Source organism: Benincasa hispida, chromosome 12 (genome assembly GCF_009727055.1).
Source record: "Benincasa hispida cultivar B227 chromosome 12, ASM972705v1, whole genome shotgun sequence".
Taxonomy (NCBI): Eukaryota; Viridiplantae; Streptophyta; class Magnoliopsida; order Cucurbitales; family Cucurbitaceae; genus Benincasa; species Benincasa hispida.
In genome coordinates, this window is record NC_052360.1 from 74,622,031 (window position 1) to 74,647,273 (window position 25,243).

Here is a 25,243-nt window from a genome sequence, read left to right on the forward strand (position 1 = left end):
CAATCTTGATCATGATCATTGGACTACTGTTAAAAAAATTCTCGAGTATCTTCGGAGAACGACAGATTATATGCTCGTGTATGGTGCTAAGGATCTGATCCTTACTGGATACACTGATTTTGACTTTCAGACCGATATTGATTCAAGGAAATCAACTTCAGGGTTAGTATTCACTCTAAACAGAGGAGCAGTTGTGTGGAGAAGCATCAAGCAGAGTTGTATTACTGACTCCACGATGGAAGCTGAGTATGTAGCTGCAAGTGAAGCAGGAAAAGAAGCAGTATAGCTCAAAAAATTCCTTACAGATCAAGAAGTAGTTCCTAATATGCACCTGCCTGTCACTCTCTATTGTAACAATAGTGAAGCAGTTGCAAATTCAAAGGAACTACAAAGCCATAAAAGAGGAAAGCATATCTAGCGCAAGTACCATCTTATTAGGGAGATTGTACACAGAGGAGACGTAATTGTCACCCATATTGCTTCCCAAGACAACTTAGCTGATCCATTTACAAAGGCCCTCTCAGCTAAAGTGTTCGAGAGTCACCTATTAGGACTAGGTCTACGAGTTTTGTATCACTAGCGAGAGAATTTATGGGTATTGTAATGCCCTAGTTTACTGTATTTGTACATTTTATTCTCTCCATGTAAACTCAACATTGTATATATTTGTATATATTAATCCACTGGAGTTTTAGTCCAAGTGGGAGTATTGTTGGGTTTTATGTCCTAAAACTCGCAGTTTGTAAAATGATAAATATTTTCTATAATCAATAAACTTATTATTGATTTCATAAATCGTATGAAAGTCTAAATCCAATAAACTAAGATCCATGACTATTGCATGAGTACTTGAATTTTATGTGGAGACATAAGAGTGGATCAAGTTCAAGTAAATAGTCAAAACGATCTATGGTACATGAATAAGGTTGGATACCTTATTCTGGTAACACCATTGGATGCGGCCTACTCTATAGTTGTTACAAAGAGTTGTGAAGTGCTACATACGATGTGATCCTAATTTGTACATGTTTGACATGAGGAGTGGGGGCGTCCTATGCAATGAGTTTGCATAAGATCGGACCAAGAAATAAGTCACTCTTACTTTATAACGTTGTTTACTATATAAGACTGACTATTTCACCTAAATGACCTAGGTAACTCGATCTTAATCTTGAGGTAACTATGAACTCTTGTTTATTCAGAATTGCCCTTAGATTTACATAGGTGAGGGTTGGCTCAACAGCGTCGGCTCAATATGACTCCCTTTTCAGGGGTAAGACCTAATAGATAGCTGGAGACATAGGGTGCAAGACGGAGTTCATGCCTACCTGATTTAAGGATATGAGGAAGGTTGTTCTCTCAAGTACTGAATCCAGGTCTTGAACAAGGGGCCGAACCCTCTAACTGGGTTGAGAGAGTTTGGTTTAGTGATTGGATCACAAAACAGTTGTTCTTTAGAGGATCAGTAGGAACTTGAGGATCAGAAGAGTTCTTAGGAGAAGAGTGTTCCTTGCACATAACGTCTTTTTGCTATTTTCCTTTTCTCTTCGTCTCCTCAGCTCTCTTTGCTGAGTGTTGCTATTTATAGATTTTAGTGCCTCTTGCCTTAGTAGTCCCGCTTTGAAAAGTTAGTTTTTCTTGTCGCGACTAGTGGGAATGTCCGTTTTGCTCCACGTTCCATTTGTCAGGCCGTACGTCGAAAAAACTGCACGATTTCAGAAATCCCCGAGAATGTGTTAATCTTATTGTCCATGAGCCATTGCCGCATGCGGTGATACCTGCTACCTACAAAAACAAAGGTTTGGACATCCTTTTTACCCTCGCAATGTGGTCAGCGGGTGTGTTTGCGATGCTTTTACAAGTTTCACGTTTGTAAGCCAATTTTACTACATTCGACGCAACTTTTCCTTCTTACTGCCGCATATTCTAAGTAAGACGATATAAATAACTTGTATTTCTACAAGTTATCACACCCTTAAATTTAGAAGTATGCTTGTCCTCAAGCATATCCTATACTAAGGCAACTTAGCTTAAGTCCTAAGTCATTGTTTTGCGCCGATCAGTTACTCAGAATGCTATTCCTCTACATAATTTCTTAAACTCACTTGTTCTTTCTATCCTTTGAACGATTCTTCAGAATGTTCTACTTTAGTCTTACTTTAGACAAACCTCTTGCTCAAAAGTTCCCTTCTTGTTTCAAAAAGATGTTTTCTCTTTTTAGTAAAAACAGAATGCACCTTTTATGTCATAGCCTGGTTTGTGTCATATCTTAGAGATCGTCAATCATGGTTACACTCTTCATTTTGACTTGCTCTCACAGGTGTCATGCGAACATCCAACAACATGAGTAGCTTAGGATAGCTTTAACTTGGAGAAGCCTATGAGGGCTTGAACCTAGGGAAGCCTAGGCTAGGTACAAGGAACTTAAGAAGGCTTGAAGTCTAGAGGAGTCAAGTGGACCCATGGCAATCAAAGTGAGCTTGGTTGTGTTAAAAAAAAAAAAGTAACAAAGAATGCAACTTACCGAATTCAAAACTCTAGGAAAGATAATTCTACCCCTAGACACTTTTTATTTAACTCTAAAGATTAGTAAACTTACTAGACTAAACAACTCCAGACTTAATAATTCAATTCAAATTCTTGAACATCCTATACATTTTTGGAAAGTAAAAAATAAATCAATTAATTAAGGTAAAAAAAAAATACTGAAATAAATATTTATTAATAGTTCCATTTAAAATACAATTAGTAGAAATCACTTTTATAATTAATGAATTAGAATTTTCAAACCAGCTTGAAAAGTGTAAAGGATCACATAGATTTTCAAAAGTAAAATTCAATTAATTAATAAGTAAAAATAATAATTTTACAAAAAAAAAAATTGTTATAAATAATTAATTTCAAAGTACAATAAAATTTCGTTTTAAAAATTACCCCTTCAAGATAAAATTGAAAAATTAAGGTTAAAAATTATTTTCAATACAGCATAAAATAATGCAACTTTGCTCACTTTGTTCAAGTGAGCAATGATATATATATACATGTTAGTGACCCTAAGATCTTGTTCGAATCTTTTGGTTACCTCTTATTATATTAAAAAAATAATATTGATACAACTTTTATGTATCAAATTTATTTATTATTATTACTGTATTTATTTTATACAAAAATACAAACATTTTAAGAAATTCTTATTTTATCTCATAGACTATTTTTTCAATCTCAAATGTGGCATGTATTGTAATCAAGTGTTTGTAAAAATACGAAATTAAAATAATTTAACACCCAAAGTAGTTTTAAAAGATACCATTACTTTTTTTCTTTTATCATATATTAAAAATAAAAATCTCCTCTTTTTTTCTTAATCGAAGTATTGAACAATGATAAATGTGACATTGACTCAAAATAAATCATACAAAATATTAAAGTTCTACTATTACTTAATTACAAAATATATGAAATTATTGAAAATATTTGTTTGTACATGTGCCATACACTTAGTCATTTACTAGTAATATTAAATGAGCACAACAAAATTTAAGAAAAATAATTATATTATACAAAATCCAAAATTGGATCTAGATAATTGATGAAAATTTTATTACATACTCGAGTGATTACTGCTTACTTTTTTTCAATTAGATTAATGGATAGAAATATGAGAGGTAAGATCATGAGCTCTTTGTCACAAACTCTTGGTATGAGGAGGAAGCCTAATAATTTATTGTCTCATGTTTAGGAGACTATAAAGATTTGTACTTCATTTTTAGAATGATGCTGACTGATAATGTTAGATGATATAAGATTAAATTTTCCTTCACTCATCAATTTAAGTTTTTGAATCAATCCGTGATTTGAGAGGTAAGAAGAACTTCCATAAAATCAATGAATCTGTCTATATCCAAACCAACTTTTTCATATTTTTGGATGCCTTGAAAGGTGAGTAATTACACCAACTAACTTCACTGAATCAACGATATTCAAAAAAAAAAAAAAAAAAAAAAGAAAGAAAGAAAGGAAAAAAAAGGCTTTAGCTACTAACATTGTGTCTCCTCTTGAATCATATTCGATAGCTCCAAAGCCTTTCTTTTCAGCAGCAATAGTGGCCCTCTCTACAATGGCATATCCAAAAAAATGTTGTTGAGGGGGTTTTATACTTCAATGAAAATAATCTAAAAAATTAATGTAATGAGTAGGGCTTGATTTTGGGTCTAGTGGAGTTAAAAGACAAATTAACCAATAGGCTAGCTAATATTAACATGACATTAGTTTTTCATATAAAAAGCATAAAGTTGAGGGAGGGTCTTAAGCCTCCCTAAACCTATATTAATTAAATTTGTTGGTGCCTTTCTAGAGAGCCAATTCTCACCTAATTAAAGCTTCTAAATGTGAGAAATCCTTAGGTTGTAGCCTTGGTGAGCATCCCGGGCCTTCACTTGAAGGTTGATCACCACGAACTTCTCAAGAAACTTCACATTCCATTAGAGTGAGCTTTTGGTGTTGTGTTGCTTCAGGATTTTCTCTTCTAGATTGTTGATAAAGTCATGATAAACACGAAGAGCTTAGAAGTAATATCTAATTATTTGTCAACTAAAATAGGTTACAATGAACAAAGTTCAAATATTTATTGTAGAATTAAAAAAAATAAGTTAAAAGTGAACAAAATTCAACAGAAATATAATGTGTACTTTTGATCATAAGGTACGAGGTTTGAATCGTCACACCTATGTTGAACAAAATAAATTAAAAAAATAAGAAATGATAAAAGTAAGAAAAATGAATGGGTGAGAGGCTCGGACTCTTAACTTTGGGATAATCAAATATTTGTTTCAAAGTTGATTTTATGCCTCACCTTAATTTTATTCAAATTTCTCAATTAATAAAACATATCAAACTTATCAATCTCCACGTGATATCGGACTAAAACAAATGTTCAAAATTTTAAAAACAAAATTAAATTTAGACGCTTTGAATAACATTTTAAACCACTTGACAAAAATTGAAAAAAGTCAAAAAAGTTTCATTAAGAAATTACGTGCTGAAGATTAATTAATAAATTAATATAAGGATGAAAACGAGGAAAAATTAATGGGGTGAGAGAGGCTCGAACTCTCGACCTCAGGATAACTCGATAGCTATGAGACCTACGCGCTAGCCAACTGCGCCACCACCCCACTGTTGGCCTTGGACGAATTCAAATAACATTTTGTAGTAGTTCATTGAGCTTTTCAACTTTGTCATCCTCAAATCAGAAACATGTTCTCCATTCTAATAACTTTTTTTTCAGCAACCATTTTAAGAACTTTAATATAATGACTATTGGATCATAAACATGTCATCCATTTTAAGAACTTCAATAAAATTTGTTGAAGTGTTGTAATATGATCTACATCGAGAATCTCTTAATCGCTTAATTACTGTCTCTTGATTTAATCTTCAACCACTTGATAATTCACCACAATTTGAGAATTTAGAAAGTTTTCAACCACTTGATAATTCACCACAATTTGAGAATTTAGAAAGTTTTCAAGCTATGTTTTTCTTTTAAAATACTTCTCCATATTGATTTAGAGTTAACTCTAAGATTTATTACATAAATTTAGAAGTACATATAAAAACTAAAAATAATTTGAAACCTATTTGTCACTGTCTCTTGATACACATATCTAAAGAGTGATAAAGAAATTACTTCATAGTTTTAATTCTAATATATATATGTGTGTGTAATGTGAACGTAATTTTTACGTAGAAAGAAAAAACTAAACGTTACATTTTCAGTAAAATATTTTTGAGATTGAAAACTTTTATATTTTTTTTAATAGGTAAAACTACTAGTAGGCTAAAGGTGCATTTTAACTTTTATAAATTTTGGTGTGCAAGCAAAAACGCGTCACATTATCAATTCTTCGCGCATTTGTTTTACTAAATATTATGAAGAGTTGTTTCTAAATATAGAAAAATGAACTAAAATATTTACAAAATATATTATAATTTTTAAACTGTCAATGATAGATGTTGATAGACACTGATAAACTTCTATCAGTGTCTATCAATGTCATTGATAGACATTGATCACTGATAGAAGTCTATCATTGATATTTCTAAAATTTTGTTATATCTTATAAATATTTTTAACAGTTTTACCATTTGAAATAATTTCTCTCTTATGAATTTACTTTTATATATTATTAACTTGTCATCTATATTAAAAATACAAAAAGCGATAATTTAAAGGGGCAAGTGCCCTCGGCACTATGTCCTCATGTGGATCCGTCGTTGATTCATGTTGTCTTGGATTATAGCAAACTTGTATCTTCATGTTACTACTCTGAAGAGATGTTTTTTTATTACTTCCTTTTTGTTAATCGTAGTGGATAAAATTTCATATAAACTATATAGATGATAAAATTGACAACATCTATTTAAGTTTAAGGATTCAATTTTAACGAAATGGTAAAATGTAATATGCTAAAAAGAAAATATTAATTAATATACTAATAAAATAAATAAATTATATACTACAAGGATGAAACATGAAAAGTAAATAAGTCAATGAGGTGATGAATTTCATTTTGTTCAATTTGTTCAATTTTTCATAGTTCAATTGGTTAAAATTTATACTTTTGGTTGTGAAATCCAATTGTTGGAGATTTGTTAATTGGCTTTATATTTTTCTGAGGTGCTTAGTGGTTTTTGCAATTGTCTTAAATATAGTCTTAATATCTATTTTAAACAAGAGGTTATTTTTCTGTATAATATTTTTTTCCCTATCTGGAAATATCAGGTTGTTTTCCTTTATTGAGCCGCAACTTTTCTTTTCCAAATGAGGATTTGTTTCCTTTCTTTGACTCGATTATTAAAGGAGAACCATGCTGATCATTTAGGATTGTCGCTTTGGTTAATCAAGCAAGACATTTTCTGCTCTACGGCCATTATTGTGCATCATTGTGTTCTTGCTTGTTGTTCACTATTCCACCATGCAAATTCTTCATTCGTTGAAGTGCAACATATTGAAGTTAGTCACAATCTCAAGGGGAGCCTAAGCCATTGATATTGAGAAGGGATTTTCAGTCTTAGGGAGAGCCTAAGACTCAGCTGCGGAGAAGGAGTTCTCCATCTTAGGGAGATCCTAAGATTAATCAATGAAAGGAGCTCGCTAACTTGAAGGGAAGATAACAATGTTGAGAGGAGTCTTATACACTATCGGAAGTCAAAGTGTTCAATACTAATATTATTAAACTTAGGGAGAACCTTAGTGCATTTGTGAGAGAGTTTCACATCTAGGCGAGCCTAGATGATCAGTGAGTTGAGCTCTATGTGAGTCATTATAGTAGTTGTATATTACATATAAGTATTACGTTGTAATTATCTGACTCTTTAATATTATTGGATTATTCTTCCTGGGCATACTGCCCCCCAGACATAGGTGGATAATCGCCAAACTAGGTTACCAACTTCTGTGTGCCTTTACTTGTTTACTTATTGTTAGTATTTTTATTGTTATAGTGCTTGTCAGTGCTTTCCGTTTAACATCTATATATTGATGACGAGTCATCCTATCGCTTTTTTAATTGGTTTCAAAGCAGATCACCTTTATCTCAGGTGCTTCGATCATGAAGGGAATAAAAGAAGGTGGTTCCATCACTTATCTCCCTATTCTAGATGGAACAAACTACTCATATTGGAAGGCTAGAATAATAGATTTCTTAAAGTCTATTGATCATACAACTTGGAAAGAAGTGGTAACTAGATGAACTCCTCAGATTCTTGTTCCTAATGTTGTGAACGTTTCTAAGCCTGCAACCAAATGGATTGATGTTGAGAACAAGGCATCCACAAGGAACTCTCATGCGCTTAATGCTATCTTTAACGGTGTGGACAAAAATATCTTCTGTTTGATTAACACATATATCTCTATTAAGAAAGCTTGAGACATTTTGGTTGTTGCTTATGAGGGAACATCAAGAGTCAAGATGTCTAAACATCAATTATTGATCACTAATTTTGAAAGTTTGAAAATGCTTGAAGTTGAAACTATTGTTGAATTTAATGTTTGCTTACTTGACATTGCTAATGAATCTTTTGTCGTGGGTGAGAAAATCTCAGAAGAGAAACTGGTTAGAAAAGTTCTCAGATCTCTGATTAAGAGATTTAATAAGAAAGTAACTATTATAGAAGCTTGAGATATTGCCAATATGAAACTAGAGAAATTCACGAGATCACTACTTACTTTTAAGATGAATTTTAATAGGAAACGTGTCAAGAGAAACCAAGGTATTGCTCTACAATCCTCTATAAATGATCAGTTTGAAGGTAAAATTATAAAATCAGAAGAATCTCTTGCAAACTTGATATCTTTGCTATATCAACAGTTTAACAAAGTTCTAAAGTACTTTGAAAATAAATATGGTAATTATGTGTCTTGATATGTTAAAGAAAGCGGAAGCACATATTCAAATCCATACATATCTTAGAATCAGAAGAAGAATGTTGATAATTCAAGTAGTATTGATCATAATATTAAAAAAAAAAAAAAAAACCTTCTGGTGCAGGAAATATGGAGGATATGGTCATTATCAGCCTGAATGTCCAAATTATCTCAAACGACAGAATAAGAGTTATGTGTTAACTTTGCCTGATAAAGACTCTGAAGATACCAGTGAATCTGAAGAAAACGTCAGAGCCCTTGTTAGTGACATTCATAGGGGCAGAAATCAAGAAAAGTTGTGTAGGCATAGTAGTAATGAAGAAAATGAAGATCCCCATGAATCGATTGAAACTTCTTATTGTACTTTGCACCAACAATGCTTAGAGGATGTAAAAGTCATGCATAATTAGAAAGGAAGAATTGATCACTTCTTTCTAACAATCATAAACTAATGACCACTATTTCTAAACTTAAACGTGAGTTGAATTAAGCCAAAACTGAACTAGAATCTATATATAAGTGCATAAAGATGTTGACCTCAAGAACAAATGATCTTGATAAGATCTTCCTTCAAGAGGAGAAAGTTGGTGGTTTAAAAGGTCTTAGAAACTCTGAATAAATAGAAGAGTTAATGATCGGTGTATTTTTAAGAGAAAACAAAATATTACTAGTGGATGTGATCAGAAGTAGATGGCAACACATGTGTCCTCAACATCTGCTTTGACATCCTCTCTGAAGTTTGTGAAACATGCCATGGTAAAAAAGGTCATGTTAGACCTTATTGTTTTAAATTGCATCATTTTAATAACAATTTATCTTGGTTATCCTCTACACAGGTCAGCAAAAGTGTTGTTCGAAAGCCCTTTGCTCCTATGCTACAACAGTAGTGGCATGTAAAAGCAGGAGTTAGATATAATATGGTACTTACATCTTGTAGATCGTCCAAAAAAGATGATTAGTACTTTAACAGTGGATGTTCTAGGCATATGACTAGGGAAAAGTATTTTGTGACAAATCTCAAATTTGTGAGATCTACCAAGTGACATTTGGTGATGGTGCTACTAGAAAAATTATTGGAAAAGGAAAACTGCAATATCCTAGCCTCCCACTACTAAAAGATGTAATGTTAGTTGAAGGGCTCACTACTAACTTAATTAGCATAAGTTAGTTGTGTGATCAGGGACTGAATGTTAACTTCACTAAAGATACATGGCTTGTTACAGATGATGTTAGAACTCTTTTCTTGATAGGTATGCAATCCTCTAATAACTGTTATCTTTGGTCTCCTAATGTTATTAATGTTGTTTGCAACATTCTAAACAAAATGAAACTGCGTCGTGACATAAACGTCTTGGTCATGTCAATATAAGATTTGTTCAAAAATCTTTAGCAAAGAATGCTATAGTTGGTTTACCTTCTTTTCATGATGTTCACGGAGTCCTTTGTGGGAACTATCAAGCTAGAAAGCATATTAAAGCCTCTCACAAACAGGTTTCTTACATTACCACTGACAGAGTATTGGAGCTTCTACACATGAATCTCAAGGGTCTAATGCAATTTTCAAGTCTTGGTAGGAAGTGTTATGTCCTTTTGTATGTGGATGACTTCTCGAAGTGATGGACTATGAGATTCGATGTGGAAGCGAGGATCGGTCCCAAGTTTTTAATTTCACATAATATTGACAATTTAAAGATCAACATTATGCATTATATATATATATATATATATAGCATGCTTAATCACAATGCAAAGAAGAGAAAATAGGGTTTAGATTGACTAACTCTTGAAGTCACAAATCTTCACGTATTCCCTTCTAATTGGCCATAAACACTTAATCTCCTTGGATTACGAACAGAAACAGTAATACCCAAAATGGCCACCCAATAAACAAAGCTCCTTGGTTATCTTATGTGAACTTAAGTATGTATATGTGATATACAAGTGGATCATGCCTTAAGTGATAACCTAAATCGGTCTGTAGTATAAGGATTAAGGTGGGATACCTGATCCTGATGACATTACGGATACGACCCACTTTGTAGAGGTTTGCAAGTGTTGTAAACTACTACAGATGGTAGATCCTGACCATTCGTATAGAGACGTGGATCGGGGGTGTCCTATACAAAGAGTTTGTATAAGACCTGGACCACAAGATGACTAGACTTTGTATATAACGCCGTTGATACTAGAGTTTTGCATCTCACCTAAACGACCATAGGTGACACGACCTCAATCTTGAGTGTTTTGGGAACTCTTGCCTTTGAAGGCGGTCCTTTGATTAGTATGGGTGAGAGTGGCCAGATTGCCAACTCAACATGCCTACCATTTTTAGGACTTATCTGATCTGGGAGCTGGGAACTCAATCCACAAAATGAAATTCACTTCATTCTTGAAGCAAGGATAAGTGGAGAGATTGCTCCCTTAAGGGCTGATTCTAGAGCTTGAACATAGTGGCCACAGCTTTTCTTTGGAAGAGAAGACTCAGTTATAGTAGGACTATGACTTATGTTCATTATAGGGATAAGTGGTACTTAAGAAGATAGATGTAACTACAGGGGCATAACAGTTATTGGTCCAGCTGTATTTACGAGTGATCTATGAAGGGTTGTCGCACTGCTAATTGGTTAAGATGGACACATAATATATCTATGGTAAGGAAAGTTCAATTGTCGGTCTTTAATGCAGTGTCTGGCAGTTAAGGGATGGTAGATCCCGTGACTAAAGAGTTTAGTCAGTTATTCACGTACCGTTGGAGCTTCGGAGCTATAGATCCATGAGGTCCCCTTGGTAGCTTAGATTCAATTGAGGATCAGTTCTTGGTGTTGATTTAAAATGTTCAAATTGATAAGAGGTATTTTGATTATATATGATATAATCGGTATGATGTATAAGATACATCTAGTGGAAGATTGATGTAAATGAGATTTACATTAAGTACCATGGAATAGAAAAAGAACTATGGTTTATATGTTTCATGAGATGAAATATTAAAACTATAGGTTATAAATATAGTATGATAAGTTGGTTATCATTTATATTTATAATAATATTAATTATTGGATAATTAATACTTTTTCTTTTAAATAACCAAAGTAGTGGGTGGTTATTGGATCATGGTAACCGTGAGTTTAAAAGGAAAGTGGTTTCCTTTTTTGAAAAGAATTTTTTACAAAAGATTGAAAAGGATTTTGAGTTTTCTCTCCGGCGAAAAAGAAACTTACGCGTCGTCAAGTAAATTTGAATTTACTAAATGATGGCTGGGTAAGCTAAACGATCGTACAGGTGAAAGCTAAACGATCGTGCAGTGTTTATTAAACGATCGCATAGCTTTGCTAGATGATCGCTTGCCCAAGGTAAACGATCGTGTAGAGTCTGTAGGCGACAGACCGAGCTAGACGATGAGCTAAACGATCGCATAACATTTGCTAGACAATCGCATAGCTTTATCTAAATGATTGGGCATTGACTAATACGATAGGTCTCAACCATCTCCCACTTGCCCAATCGTGTATGCAATCGTTGTTTCCTCCGTTTGTCCACCTCATACCAAGTCTGAACAGAGCCCACCCTCTGGATTCTCACACCGAGAATACCCAGGTCGCCATGTTGATGGTGTCAGACTCAACTCGACACCGTCGAGATTTTTCTGGAGGTCGTTCGTGGTGCTGTGGAGTTCGTTCATGTTGCGGAGGAGTTTGTGACTAAGAAGATCATCGAGGACGAGCACGAAGTGTTCATGCTATATTCATGCAGTGTTGCGGTCGTGTAAATCAGGCGTTCAAGGCTGCTGTTGTTCGAGTGTTCATGCGCAACGAAGCGTGGAGACGCATTCTCATATGTGCGTAGAGTTTGACCTCTGTTCATTTGTTGTTCATGCTGTAATTTCTGCATCTTAATTGTATAACCGTTTGTATTAAAGACGACTGTAAATATATGTTCATTCATGATTGTAATTTGAAATAATATTGTTTCGCTGCTCATGGAAATCTCAGATCCGATTTCCTTTAATTGGTATCAGAGTCAAGTTCTCTGATATTCCAAATTACAGATCTGAATCAAACACATTTTTTAGTCGCGTAGGTTTCTGCATTTATGGTTAACCGTTTTTTGCATTTGTGGATGAATATGATGAACATTTCGGGTTTAAAAACCTTTTTTGTTAAAGCTTTCAATATTACAAAGTATTAATTGTAAGAGCCCCTGTGTTTTTGGAAGAAATTAACTTTGTAATCGAGTCTGTAATTCGAAAAGTTCGAGTTCATCAAGTCATTCGTGATGAAGCTTCGGTGCATGGCGATGCAGTTCGCAACGAATAAGAAGACTAAGCTTTGGTCAGATCGTGTTGCCTCAGGTAAACGATCATTGGGATTTAACTAACCGGTCGTTTAGATTTTTTTTTTTCTAGACGATCGTGTAGTATTTTCTAAACGATCGTTTAGCTAATGTTAAGTGATGGGGTAAATCATTTACCATGTCACGTAGCATTGGTTGCGTGATCGTCTAGGCACTAGAGGTAGGCGATTGTAGTGGGAGCATGCAATGCTCGTCGTTTTGTAAAAGGCGCACGCTAGACGATCGTGTAGTTAGCAAGCTTCGTCACTTAGTTACATCCTACGCGATCGCGCGTATGCGATACAGAGACGCTAGCTAAGTGATTGCTTAGGCGATGGTGCTTCGCGGCATTGTAGTCGTTTAGACGGTCGTAAAAGGCAGGCATTTTGCAGAGCACGCTAAGCGATCGTGTACTTCATGTTTCATCGCTTAGTAAAGGTACAAAATCGTGTAGTAATAACTAAACTATCGTTCGGATTGTTCTAGACGATCGTATAGTAAATGTTAAACGATCGTTTAACTCTGGAGCTCTGGTAAGCGATAGAACGAAGTGTTTGTTTTATCATGTAGACGATCACGGGGTGCTTAGTACACGATGGTTGGAGAAGCGATGCTTTGCTGAGCGGTTCAAGACCCAGTTCGCCTGTTTGAACCGGAGACTCCTTGTCTTTGTAATAGTTAGCTTTATTTTTTTTTAGTGTTTTAAGGATATTTTACACGATTCATCAACTTTTATTGCTTATACATGTGATGTATGGTTCTTATATGCCAAAGTGTTTGTCATATAGTTAAAAACCCACCTTAGGTTGTGCAATTATTCATGCATCATGTATTATAAATGTTATAATCTTGCATGAAGAAATTACTTGAAAGCATGTGCATGCATCATGAAATATAAAAATTATATTTTGCATGCTGTGAGCATTATCATGCATCATCCTTTTATTATAAGTGTTATAGTCTAAGGGTGAATGGAAGCATATTTTGCTTGTTTCGTTGCTGTTTTGTATAAGTGTTATGTAAAATAAGTAGCAATGAATGGATAATGCATTGAGCATGAAACTTAGGCTGTTTATAAGCGTTATGAATGCCTTGCATGTTTTAGCTTAGCATTGTGGTTGTTTCCGTTTATAAGTGTTATAAAGGAAATTAGACCTAAAATCAATAATTCAGAGTTGCATGCAGACTTAGGGTAAACTCAAGTTTTTAAAAGGGTTTTAAAATTCGATTGAGATAGACCTGAGTTCAAGTAGTTCTAAAGAGTTTAGTAACCTAGATTAATCTTTTAAAATCGGTTTAATAGGATTAAATTGGTTGGTATAAAAGATTCAATTTTTTGTAAATCTATCTATAAGGGACCTTTTGTCTAAAGCGGGTTTTGGCTAGGTTGGGGTTCTTAAGTTGACGAAAACGTAACATCCCTACCTAGGAACATACATGGAAAGGTGAATTAGATAGATTTTCAAGAAGCATGTGACGTTTTGGTCAAAGACTCCATTAAAGAGTTTAATGGATGATGATTAAAAGTTGTTTCACTATCCAAGGTAAAAGTTACTCTTGGGAAAACCTAAAAGTCACTTAGTTAAAATCCTTAGTCATGTTTTTTTCTAAGTAAGCTAAACCCTAGGTAATAAAATACTCAGTGGGAGGAAGAGGCGTATCAAATCTGTCTTTGATTCCACTCACGTTTCTCCTTGTATGTTCACACCGTGAGATTCATGCTTGGCCTCGAGATGCCCAGGATGCATCCCCCTTCGGATGGTGTTTACATGAGTCAATAACAAGGTGGACGGAAAGAGTATTTATAGTAAGTGGGTGAAGGGTGTGTGTCAACACGTCCTATGAACTCTGTCATTGGTTCACACCGTGAGATCATTCTGTACGCCCATGTGTCGCCTTAGAAGCGTCTCCCTTATAATGGGTTTTGTGCAATTGGTCAATATCAAGGTGAACTCCAAAAATGGATAGGGTCTCTTTAGGTTTTGCCCCAATCGGATTTTTTCCCTTCGGATTGGCCTTTTGGGACGAACCTCTAGGACTTAAAATGACAAGTCACACTTACAGGACATTGTTAAGTAAGTTAATGATCTCTTGGCCAAATCAATGATGGCTAGTCGTTATAGGAGCAAGAGTTGTTCTGGTATTAATGACTGGTTGAGATCTTCTCAATTCAGAGGAGGGATAACTGACCTCCCTCCGGCGGCTTTTGTCCTAAACCTTTGAAGTGTCATTGTGAAACTAGATGTCACACGGGGTTCATGTTAGTTTTGCTAAAACCTTATTGGATGTTGTTTTGTTTTACAATGGGTATTTGCTTAAACCTAACGAAGGTCAATGTATTTTTCTTTTCAGCAACTCGTTAGTATTTCCGTTTAAACTTTTAAAAATGACCGATTACTTACAGTGGAAAGAATCATGTGAAACGAATTTCATGGCAAACGACTTCCATCCCACTAGTCTCGAAAAGAGGAGGCAAGACAGTAAATATGATTTATTGGTCTTAGAGATATGTCTGGTAAAGAATGATGATTCTGCCTGGATCCTAGATTCAGGTGCTACCAATCATGTCAATTCCTCTTTCCAAGGATTCAGTTCCTGGAAAACGTTGCCACAGGGAGAGATGACTCTTCGAGACGATACTGGTGAGGTTGTTTCAGTTGTTACTATAGGCAGGCTAAAGTTATTTGTTGACAAGAAACGTTATCTGTTACTGGATAATATTTTTTTAGTTCCTCATATTAAGAGGAACTTAATCTTGGTTTCTTGTCTCATTGAACAAGGTTATACTATCTCCTTTTCTAAGAATAAATTTTTTATTTTCAAGAATGGAATGGAGATTGTTTATGGTTAAATGAAAAATAAATTATATGTACTAAGGCCATTTGTCATAAAAGCCTTGTTTAACACTGAAATGTTCAGTGCAACAACAACAGTTAAAAGACCAAAGGTTTCTCCAAAAGAAAACGCCCATCTTTGGCATCTAAGGTTAGGTCACATCAACCTCAATAGGATTGAGAAGTTGGTAAAAAATGGACATCTAAAGAGTTTAGAAGAAAACTCCTTGCCAGTATGTGAATCATGCCTGGAAGGTAAGATGACCAAACGACCTTTTACTGGAAAAGGTTACAGAGCCAAGGAAGCCTTGGAGCTTGTACATTCAGACCTCTGTGGTCCGATGAATGTTAGAGCTCGAGGTGGGTATGAATATTCCATCTCTTTCATAGATGATTATTCAAGGTTTGGGTATCTCTTCCTAATGCAACGTAAGTCTGAAGCCCTTGACATGTACAAGGAATATAAGGCTGAAGTTGAAAACTTGTTAGGTAAGAAGATAAAAACACTACGATCTGATCATAGTGGAGAGTATATAGACCTTCAATTCCAGAACTATATGATAGAACATGAGATTGCATTCCAACTCTCGGCCCCGGGTACACCTCAGCAGGATGGTGTATCAAAAAGGAGAAATTGGACCTTGTTGGACATGGTTCAGTCTATGATGATTTATGCTCATCTTCCAGACTCGTTTTGGGGTTATGTAGTGCAGATTGCATGTTATATCCTAAACAACGTTCTCTCGAAAAATGTTTCTGAAACACCTTTTGAGTTATGGAGAGGCCGTAAAGGTAGTTTACGCCACTTCAGGACTTTAAGGTTGTCCGACACATGTGCTAGCGACAACCCAATGAAGTTGGAACCACGTTCAAAGGTTTGCCTCTTTGTGGGCTACCTCAAGGAAATGAGAAAATGATACTTCTATGATCCGAGTGAGAACAAAGTGTTTGTTTCTACTAATGTTATCTTCTTAGAAGATTACATGAGGGATCATAAGCCACGAAGTAAGCTCGTTTTACATGAGATATCAAGTGAGACTGAGACTGTTGAGGGTTCAATAAGAGTTGTTGAACAGACCGATAGATCAACGAGAGTTGTTGAGCTCGAGACATCTAGTCAACCGGCTCAAGAGTTGAGACTGCCTCGACATAGTAGGAGGGTTCTGAACCCATTGGATCCCTACAAGGGTTTGACTGAAGCCCAAAACATCATTACGAATGATGGGGTCGAGGATCCGTTGTCTTTTAAGAAAGCAATAGAGAATGTTGATCACTGGACGGCGATCAAGACGATCCTTTAATAGTATGGGTGAGAATGACCAGATTGTCAACTCAACATGCCTGCCTATTTAGGGACTTGTCTGATCTGGGAGCTGGGAACTCAATTCACTTGATGGAATTCACTCCTTTCCCGAAGCAGGGATAAATAGAGAGATTGCTCCCTTAAGAACTGATTCCGAGGCTTGAACATAGTGACCACAGCTTCTCTTTGGAAGACAAGACTCAGTCATAGTAGGACTATGACTTATGTTCATTAGAGGGATCAGTGGTACTTAAGGAGATAGATGTAACTACAGGGGCATAACGGTTATTGGCCCAGCTGTACTTACAAACGATCTGTGAAGGGTTGTCGCACTGCTAATTGGTTAAGATGGACATATAATATATTTGTGGTAAGGAGAGTTCAGTTCTCAGTCTTTAATGGAGTGTTTGGCAGTTAATGGATGGTGGATCCCGTGACTAAAGTGTTTAGTCAGTTATTCACGTACCGTTGGAGCTTCAAAGCTACAAGTCCATGAGGTCCCCTTGGTAGCTTGGATTCAGTTGAGGATCAGTTCCTAGTATTGATTTGAAATGTTCAAATTGAAAAGAGGTATTTTGATTATATATGATATAATCAGTATGATGTATAAGATACATCTAGTAGAGGATTGATGTAAATGAGATTTACATTAAGTACCATAGAATAGAAAAAGAACTATGGTTTATATGTTTCATGAGATGAAATATTAAAACTATAGGTTATAAATATAGTATGATAAATTGGTTATCATTTATATTTATAATAATATTAATTATTAGATAATTAATACTTTTTCTTTTAAATAACCAAAGTAGTGGGTGGTTATTGGAACATGGTAACCGTGAGTTTAAAAGGAAAGTGGTTTCCTTTTTTGAAAAGAAGTATTTACAAAAGATTGAAAAGGATTTTGAGTTTTCTCTCCGGCAAAAAAGAAACTCACGCATCATCAAGTAAATTCGGATTTACTAAACGACAGTTTGGGGAGCTAAATGATCGTACAAGTGTGAGCTAAACGATCATTCAATGTTTACTAAACGATCGCATAGCTTTGCTAGACGATCGATGGCCCAAGATAAACGATCATGTAGAGTTTGTAGGTGATAGATCGAGCTAGACGATGAGCTAAACGATCGCATAGCATAGACGATCACATAGCTTTATCTAAACAATTGGGCATTGACCTATACGATAGGTCTCAGCCATCTCCCACTTGACCAGTCGTGTATGCGATTGTTGTTTCCTCCGTTCGTCTACCTCATACAAGTCCGAACAGAGCCCACCCTCTGGATTCTCACACCGAGAACACCAAGGTCACCCTGTTGGAGGTCATTCGTGGTGCTGTGGAGTCCGTTCGTGTTGCGGAGGAGATCGTTGAGGACGAGCGCGAAGTGTTCGTGGTGTGTTCGTGCGGTGTTGTGGTCGTGTAGATCAGGCATTCAAGGCTGTTGTTGTTCGAGCGTTTGTGCGCAACGAATGGTGGAGACGCATTCTCATATGTGCATAGAGTTTGACCTCTGCTCATTTGTTGTTCATGCTGTAATTTTTGCATCTTAATTGTATAACCGTTTGTATTGAAGATGACTGTAAATATATGTTCATTCATGATTGTAATTTGGAATAATCTTGTTCCACTATTCATGGAAATCTTAGATCCGAATTTCTTCAAAAAGAACTCTGTATTCTCCTTAGAGGTTGAGAATTATAGACAGAATTGTGGCTTCTTTAATAATTTTTGGGGAGAGGGAAAACTATTTTTTAGAGGAGAATCTTTTTGTTCATGATAATGCAGAACGCCATTTTTTCACACAGACGTTTTGTGTTTTGAGAGAAGAAGAATAACCTTTTGAAAATCAACTCCCACTCACGATCCCAATTGAGAGAAAATAGGGAGGGAGTTATTTTCATAACTCCCTCCTTTAAAAAAAATATAATTAAATAAAATAAATTTAATATACATATATGATAACCAAATTCTCGTATATTATACATTAAACTATATGTTATATTAAATATAACACATAACCTATAGTTTTTATATCGTATAAAACACAATATAACCTATAGTTAGAATTCTCTCAATAATATATGAAACTTAATATAAATCAAGTATATATTAAATATATGAATCTAATTCATATAATTAATATTTGAATTATATTCAAATATTTACATCCTCTTAAATTAAATTTTATATTATAATGTATCAAATACACTATATTAATTATAAAACATATAATTAATTTAAATTAATTATATCATTTATAATTAATTAATTCTTCATTTAATTTGAAAATTTAAAATTAATCGAAAAAGAATAATTCTCAATAATCCCAGTTGAGCTACAGAGGAAACCATATAGATTTGTAAATTGAAGCTCCAATAGTACTTGGATAATTAATTAAACTCTTTTAATTAAATTACTCAACTTCCATTAATTACCGGTCATTCTACTAAAGACCAACAGTTGTATTCTTCACACTACATATATATTTCTATGTCCATTGGATATAACCAATCAACAACGCAATGACCCTTCACAAATTGCTCGTAAGTACAATTCAGCTAAAATTACCATATTGCCCCTATAGTTACATCTCTTTAAGTACCACTAATCCATCTAATGAACAATAAGTCATATTCCTATGACCAAACCCCTCTTGGGCCAAAAGAGGGTGTGGCGCCACATTGTTCAAGCCTTGAAATCAGCCTTTAAGGGAGCAATTTATCTACTTACCCCGACATTAGGGAATGAGTGAATTTTGTCTTATGTATGTCTCCAGTCTGACAAATCCCCAAAATGGTAGGCACATTAAGTCAACGAACTAGCCACTCTCACCCATGCAAATCAAAGGACCTCCTTCATAGGCAGGAGTTCACAACTCATTCAGGATTCAGGTCATGTCACCTATGGTTATCCTGGTGAAATGTAAATTTCTAATATTAACAGTGTTATATAATGAGACTATTCATTTCGTGGTTATGTCTTATACAAACCCTTTTGTATAGAACACCCCCGCTCTCATGTCTCCACATGAATAATCAGGATCAAATCATTTGTAGAACTTTACAACAATTGTAACATTTATAAAGCGGGCCGTATTCGTAGTGTCACCAAGATAATACCCAACTTTATCCATCTACTACAGACCGTTCAGGTGATAAATTAAACATAATCCACTTGGCAGGGTGATGGGCTTTGACATATCTAGAACCACTTCTAGATCAGTCATGAATTTCTTGAACCACACAGTTTCTTTGGCAGCTTCACAATCTGCTACATACTCAGCCTCCATAATAGAGTCAGCAATGTACCTTTGTTTGGTGCTCCTCTAGACTACAGCCCCTCCGTTAAGAGTGAACACTGATCCTAAAGTGGATTTCCTAGAATCCTTATCAGTTTGAAAATTAGAGTCCATGTACCCTATAAGGATCAAATCCTTTTAACCATACACGAGCATGTAGTCCCTCGTTCTCCGAAGATACTTGAGGATGTTCTTAATGGTGGTACAGTGATCAAATCTTGATTAGAATGATATCTACCGACTATCCCCAATGCATAACAAATGTCAGGTATAGTACATAACATCGCATACATTAAGCTACCAATAGTCGATGCATAGGGGTTCTATCTCATTTCCTCAACCTCTTGAGATGTCTTAGAACACTATTCCTTAGAAAAAAATAACTCCATGTCTGAAAAGGAGCAAACCTCTCTTGAAATTTTGCATCGAAAAATTGGCAAGCATCTTGTAAATGTACAGTGCCTGAGACAAGGCCAGCATTTTGTTCTTTCGATCTCTAAAGATCTGAATACCCAGAACAAACTACGTCTCTCCCAAATATTTCATTTGGAATTGGGTCGCTAGCCATCTGTGACAGGTCAAACACTTGTAACCATTCCACAAAACGGGTCGAATCTATAGCGTTATCAGGATAAGGTTTCCCTTCTATATCCATATACTACAGACCATTTTGGTTATCACTTAAGACGTGATCCACTTGTATATCACCACATACATGCTTAAGTTATATAAATATAACCAGGGATTTTAGTTTATTGGTTTGTGGTAAAGCAAATAAAACATTCAAATGAGCAATCAAGAAGTGAAGTAAATATCATATATTATATATCACAAGCATTCGTACAAACTGTAGGACATACAAGACTTTATGGCATCAATCCCAACACAAATAAGGATGTATGGTGAACTGCACCATGGAGGCTAAGTATGTAGCGGCTTATAAAGCTGCTAAGGAGGCTGTTTGGTTTAGGAAATTTTCGACTGATCTGGAAGTTGTTCCTGACATGTCTAGGCCCATTACCCTTTATTGTGATAACAGTGGTGTTGTGGCGAATTCCTATGAGCCTAGGAGTCATAAGTGTGACAAGCACATTGAGCGAAAATACTATCTCATCTGAGAGATTATGCATCGAAGGGATATGATTGTCATGAAGATAACTTCGGAGCACAATGTTGCTAATCCGTTTTCGAAGGCCCTCATGGCTACAGTGTTTGAAGGTCACCTGCAGAATATAGGTCTATGGGACAGCTAGACTAGGGTAAGTGGGAGATCTTGTACTGGGCTTGTTGTGCCCTAGTTTATTATTTTGTGTACTTGTAATTTGATTATCTTGTACACCCCACTAGTTTTAGGACAAGTGGGAGATTGTTGGGGTTGATGTCTTAAATTTCGTAGGGTTCTGTAATTTGTAAACACTTGTATGAACAAACATTATGTGATTTATAATATATGATAGTTTATCCACTTTTGTCTATGAAATATATGACATTTTAGTTGCATTAACCACAAACCAATAAACTAAGATCCATGATTATCATTGTAATTTAAACATGTATATGGAGACATACAAATGGATCGTGTTTAAGTGATAACCTAAATGGTCTATAATATATGGATAAGGTTGGGTACCTTATCCTGGTGACACTACGAGTGTGGCCCACTTTGTATGTGTTAAAAATGTTGTAAAGTGCTACAAATGGTTTGATCCTCATCATTTATGTAATAGACATGCAAGCGAGGATATTTTATACAACGGAGTTTGTATAAGACTGGACTACGAAATGTTTAGTCTCGTTATATAACGTTGTTCATAATTGAGACTTTCACTTCACTAGGATGACTATAGTTAACATGACCTTAATCCTGAGTGAGTTGTGAACTCCTACCTATGAGGGTGATCTTTTGATTTGCGTAGGTAAAAGTGGCCAGATCGCCGACTCAACAAGCCTACTATTTTGAGGATTCGTCTAATTGGGGAGCTGGGAACTCAGCTACACAAAATGGAATTCACTCATTCCCAAAAGTAGGGGTAAGTAGATAAATTGCTTCCTTAAGGGCTGATTCCAAGTCTTGAACAATATGGCGTCACACCCTCTTTTGGCCCGAGAGAGGTTTGGTCATAGTGGGACTATGATCTATTGTTCATTAGAGGGATCAATGGTACTTAAAGAGTTAGATGTAACTATAGGGAAAAAATGGTAAATTGGCCCAGCTGTACTTATGAGCGATTTGTGAAGGGTCATCGTACCGTTGATTAATTATATCCAATGGACACATAAATATATTTGTAGTGTGAAGAGTACAGCTATTGGTCTTTATTTGAGTGTCCGGTAGTTAACAGATTGTGGATAATGTGATTAAAGATTTTAATCAGTTATTCACGTACCGTTTGAACTTCAAGCTACAAGTCCATAAGGTCCCCTCGGTAGCTCAATAGATTTAAGTATAGAATCAGTTTTTTTATTAATTTGAAATGTTCAAATTAATAAGAGGCAATCTTATTATATATGATATAAATAAATTAATTCAATTATATATGATATAATTGATATAATGTATTTGATACATTATTGTTTAATTGGAGGAACTAAATATTTGAATATGATTCAAATATATTTTCTATGAATTAGATTCATAGTTATTAAATTAATATAAATATGATTTATATTAAATGCTATAAATAGAGAAAAAGAACTATGGTTTATATATTGTATATGATGCAATATTAAAACTATAAGTTAGGAATATAATATAATAAGTTAGTTATCATATTTATTAATTATTTGATAATTAACTTCTTTTTTTCCATAACCACCCTTAGTGGATAGTTATTCGATTTTATGGAAAAAATGGGATAAAAAAATGATTTTCTAATTATTCCAAGAGACATCATATATACTACCGAGTACTCAATCGAGTAAGAAAGTCTTACTACACAATTCTTAAGAGACTATATGATAGCCTTGTTATCTAAATGATCGAGTAACTTGTCTATGCGATAGACTTAGTCATCTATACGACAGTGTTATTCCCTTCTCGATTGTCTTCTTCCTCTACACCAAACCTTCCCTCTAACAAAAGTTAGTCAAAGCCCACCACTCCTGGACTCTCACACCGAGAATAACAAGGTATCCAAGTGGTTGTGTCCTATTTGGTTCGAGGATCGAGTTGCTGTTTGCTGCTTGTTTGAGGGAGTTCAATTTGTTCGTTGTGTTCGTGAATGAGTTTGATCGAGGGATTTACTTGAAGAATGGTTTTTCAAAGGTATAGTCTCTTGATCCTTTGTTTTTATTTTTGAAAGCATGTTGTAATTTAAGATTGATGCATAATTTGTTCTGTATGATTGTAGATGTATGAATTCATTCACAATGGGATTTGGACGATCCGCTTTCGCTCAAAGGTCCTCTATAAACGAAGTTCTTTCAGGGAGTTCGTTGACTTGAAGGGAAGATAACAACATTGGGAGGAGTCTCACACACTATCGGAAGCCGAAGTGTTCAACACTAATATTATTACACTTAGGGAGATCTTAAGTCATTTGAGAGGGAGTTTTACATCTAGGTGGAGTCTAGGTGCCTAGATGATCAGTGAATTGAACTCTATGTAAGTCACTATAATAGTCGTGTATTGCAGATAAGTACTACGTTGTAATTACTTAACTCTTTAATATTAGTAAATTATTTCTCCTGGACACACTGTCCCCTGGATTATCACCAAACTAGGTTATCATTTGTATATCAAGTAACAAGTCATCCTATCGCTTTTTCACCCATTATTTGATTCCTCTATGTGAGGGTTTTCACATTTTGGGGGAAAAAACCAAACTTCTTTTAAAATTAAAGTAGTAATTTATTAGAGATTATTACTTACTTTTTGCTGTTAGGATATTTAGTAGATAAAGTTTAACTAAAACTAAACGAATAGTAACAGATAGAACATGGTTCGATTTAATGAAAATGGGAAATTTTTTTATTGATCTTTTGATAAAATAAATAACTTGCTAGAAGGAGAAGGAAAGAAAAGTTAATAGGTTTAGAGAATCCAACTTTTAACTTTAGAATAATCGTATTTTGTCCGAAATTGATTTTATACATAAATTGACCTTAATTTTCATCAAACTTTTACATAGCTCTTTTAAGATATGTACTTTTTATAAATGAATAAGATTTAGAACTTAAAACTAAACGAATAGTAAAAGTTACATCATTTATCAAGCCGAGAAGTTGAATTTAATAAAGTATGAACAGTATAAATTGAAAATGTCAATGTACTAAAACAAAAAGAAAAACCATCTCATAGATTAAATATTGATTGTTATTCAACTAAAATAAATAACTTAAGACAGATAAAAGAAAAACAATAATATAAATACAAATTAATCGTAATAAAAATAAGAGAAACTAATGAGATGATAGAGATTTGTTACAAAGTTTAAAGTCTAAAAATTCAAATTAATGAAATATTTTACGGTACAAATTCAAAATGCCAATTTACTTTTTAAAAAAATATATGTGAAGGATTAAAATTTGATTAATTTTCTAGTGAAATAAATAACTTACCAGTAATTAAATAATAAAGGATAAAGAAAAAATAGAAAAACAAATTATGGGGTGAGAGAGGCTCGAACTCTCGACCTCAGGATAACTCAGAAGCTATGAGACCTACGCGCTAGCCAACTGCGCCACCACCCCGTTCTTGTCTATAATATCTAAATAATGATCTATTTTTCTATAGGCTATAGCAGAGCTATTAAAATAATAGAGATTAATTTAAATAAAAGTCCACCCAAAAACAATTATTAATTATCACAAGTTGACTTTGAAAAAATTGTTAATTAATATGCAGATTAAATGTCAATATATATATATTTATTAGATAGTGCACGAATATTACCTTTTGAGGCCCGGATATCATCTTTGATTGTTTTTTTTATCAATAAAACTCATAAATACTATTTTCATTTGTTGACTTTTCTAATTACTTATTAAAAATATATTTTAAAATATCCAGTCAATTATTGAAAAATTAAAAAATGAGTAATTT

The 25,243-nt window shown here is 34.4% G+C and overlaps 2 non-coding genes across 2 annotated transcripts; both read right to left on the reverse strand.

The window, feature by feature from the left end:
* Nucleotides 1–5,089: 5,089 nt before the first annotated feature.
* TRNAM-CAU lies at nucleotides 5,090–5,174 on the reverse strand. The gene is given in 2 exon segments: nucleotides 5,090–5,125; nucleotides 5,137–5,174. It is a non-coding gene; the product is annotated as a tRNA-Met (tRNA).
* Nucleotides 5,175–24,806: 19,632 nt separating this feature from the next.
* On the reverse strand, nucleotides 24,807–24,891 carry TRNAM-CAU. Its single transcript is given in 2 exon segments — nucleotides 24,807–24,842; nucleotides 24,854–24,891. It is a non-coding gene; the product is annotated as a tRNA-Met (tRNA).
* Between the last annotated feature and the right edge of the window lie 352 nt (nucleotides 24,892–25,243).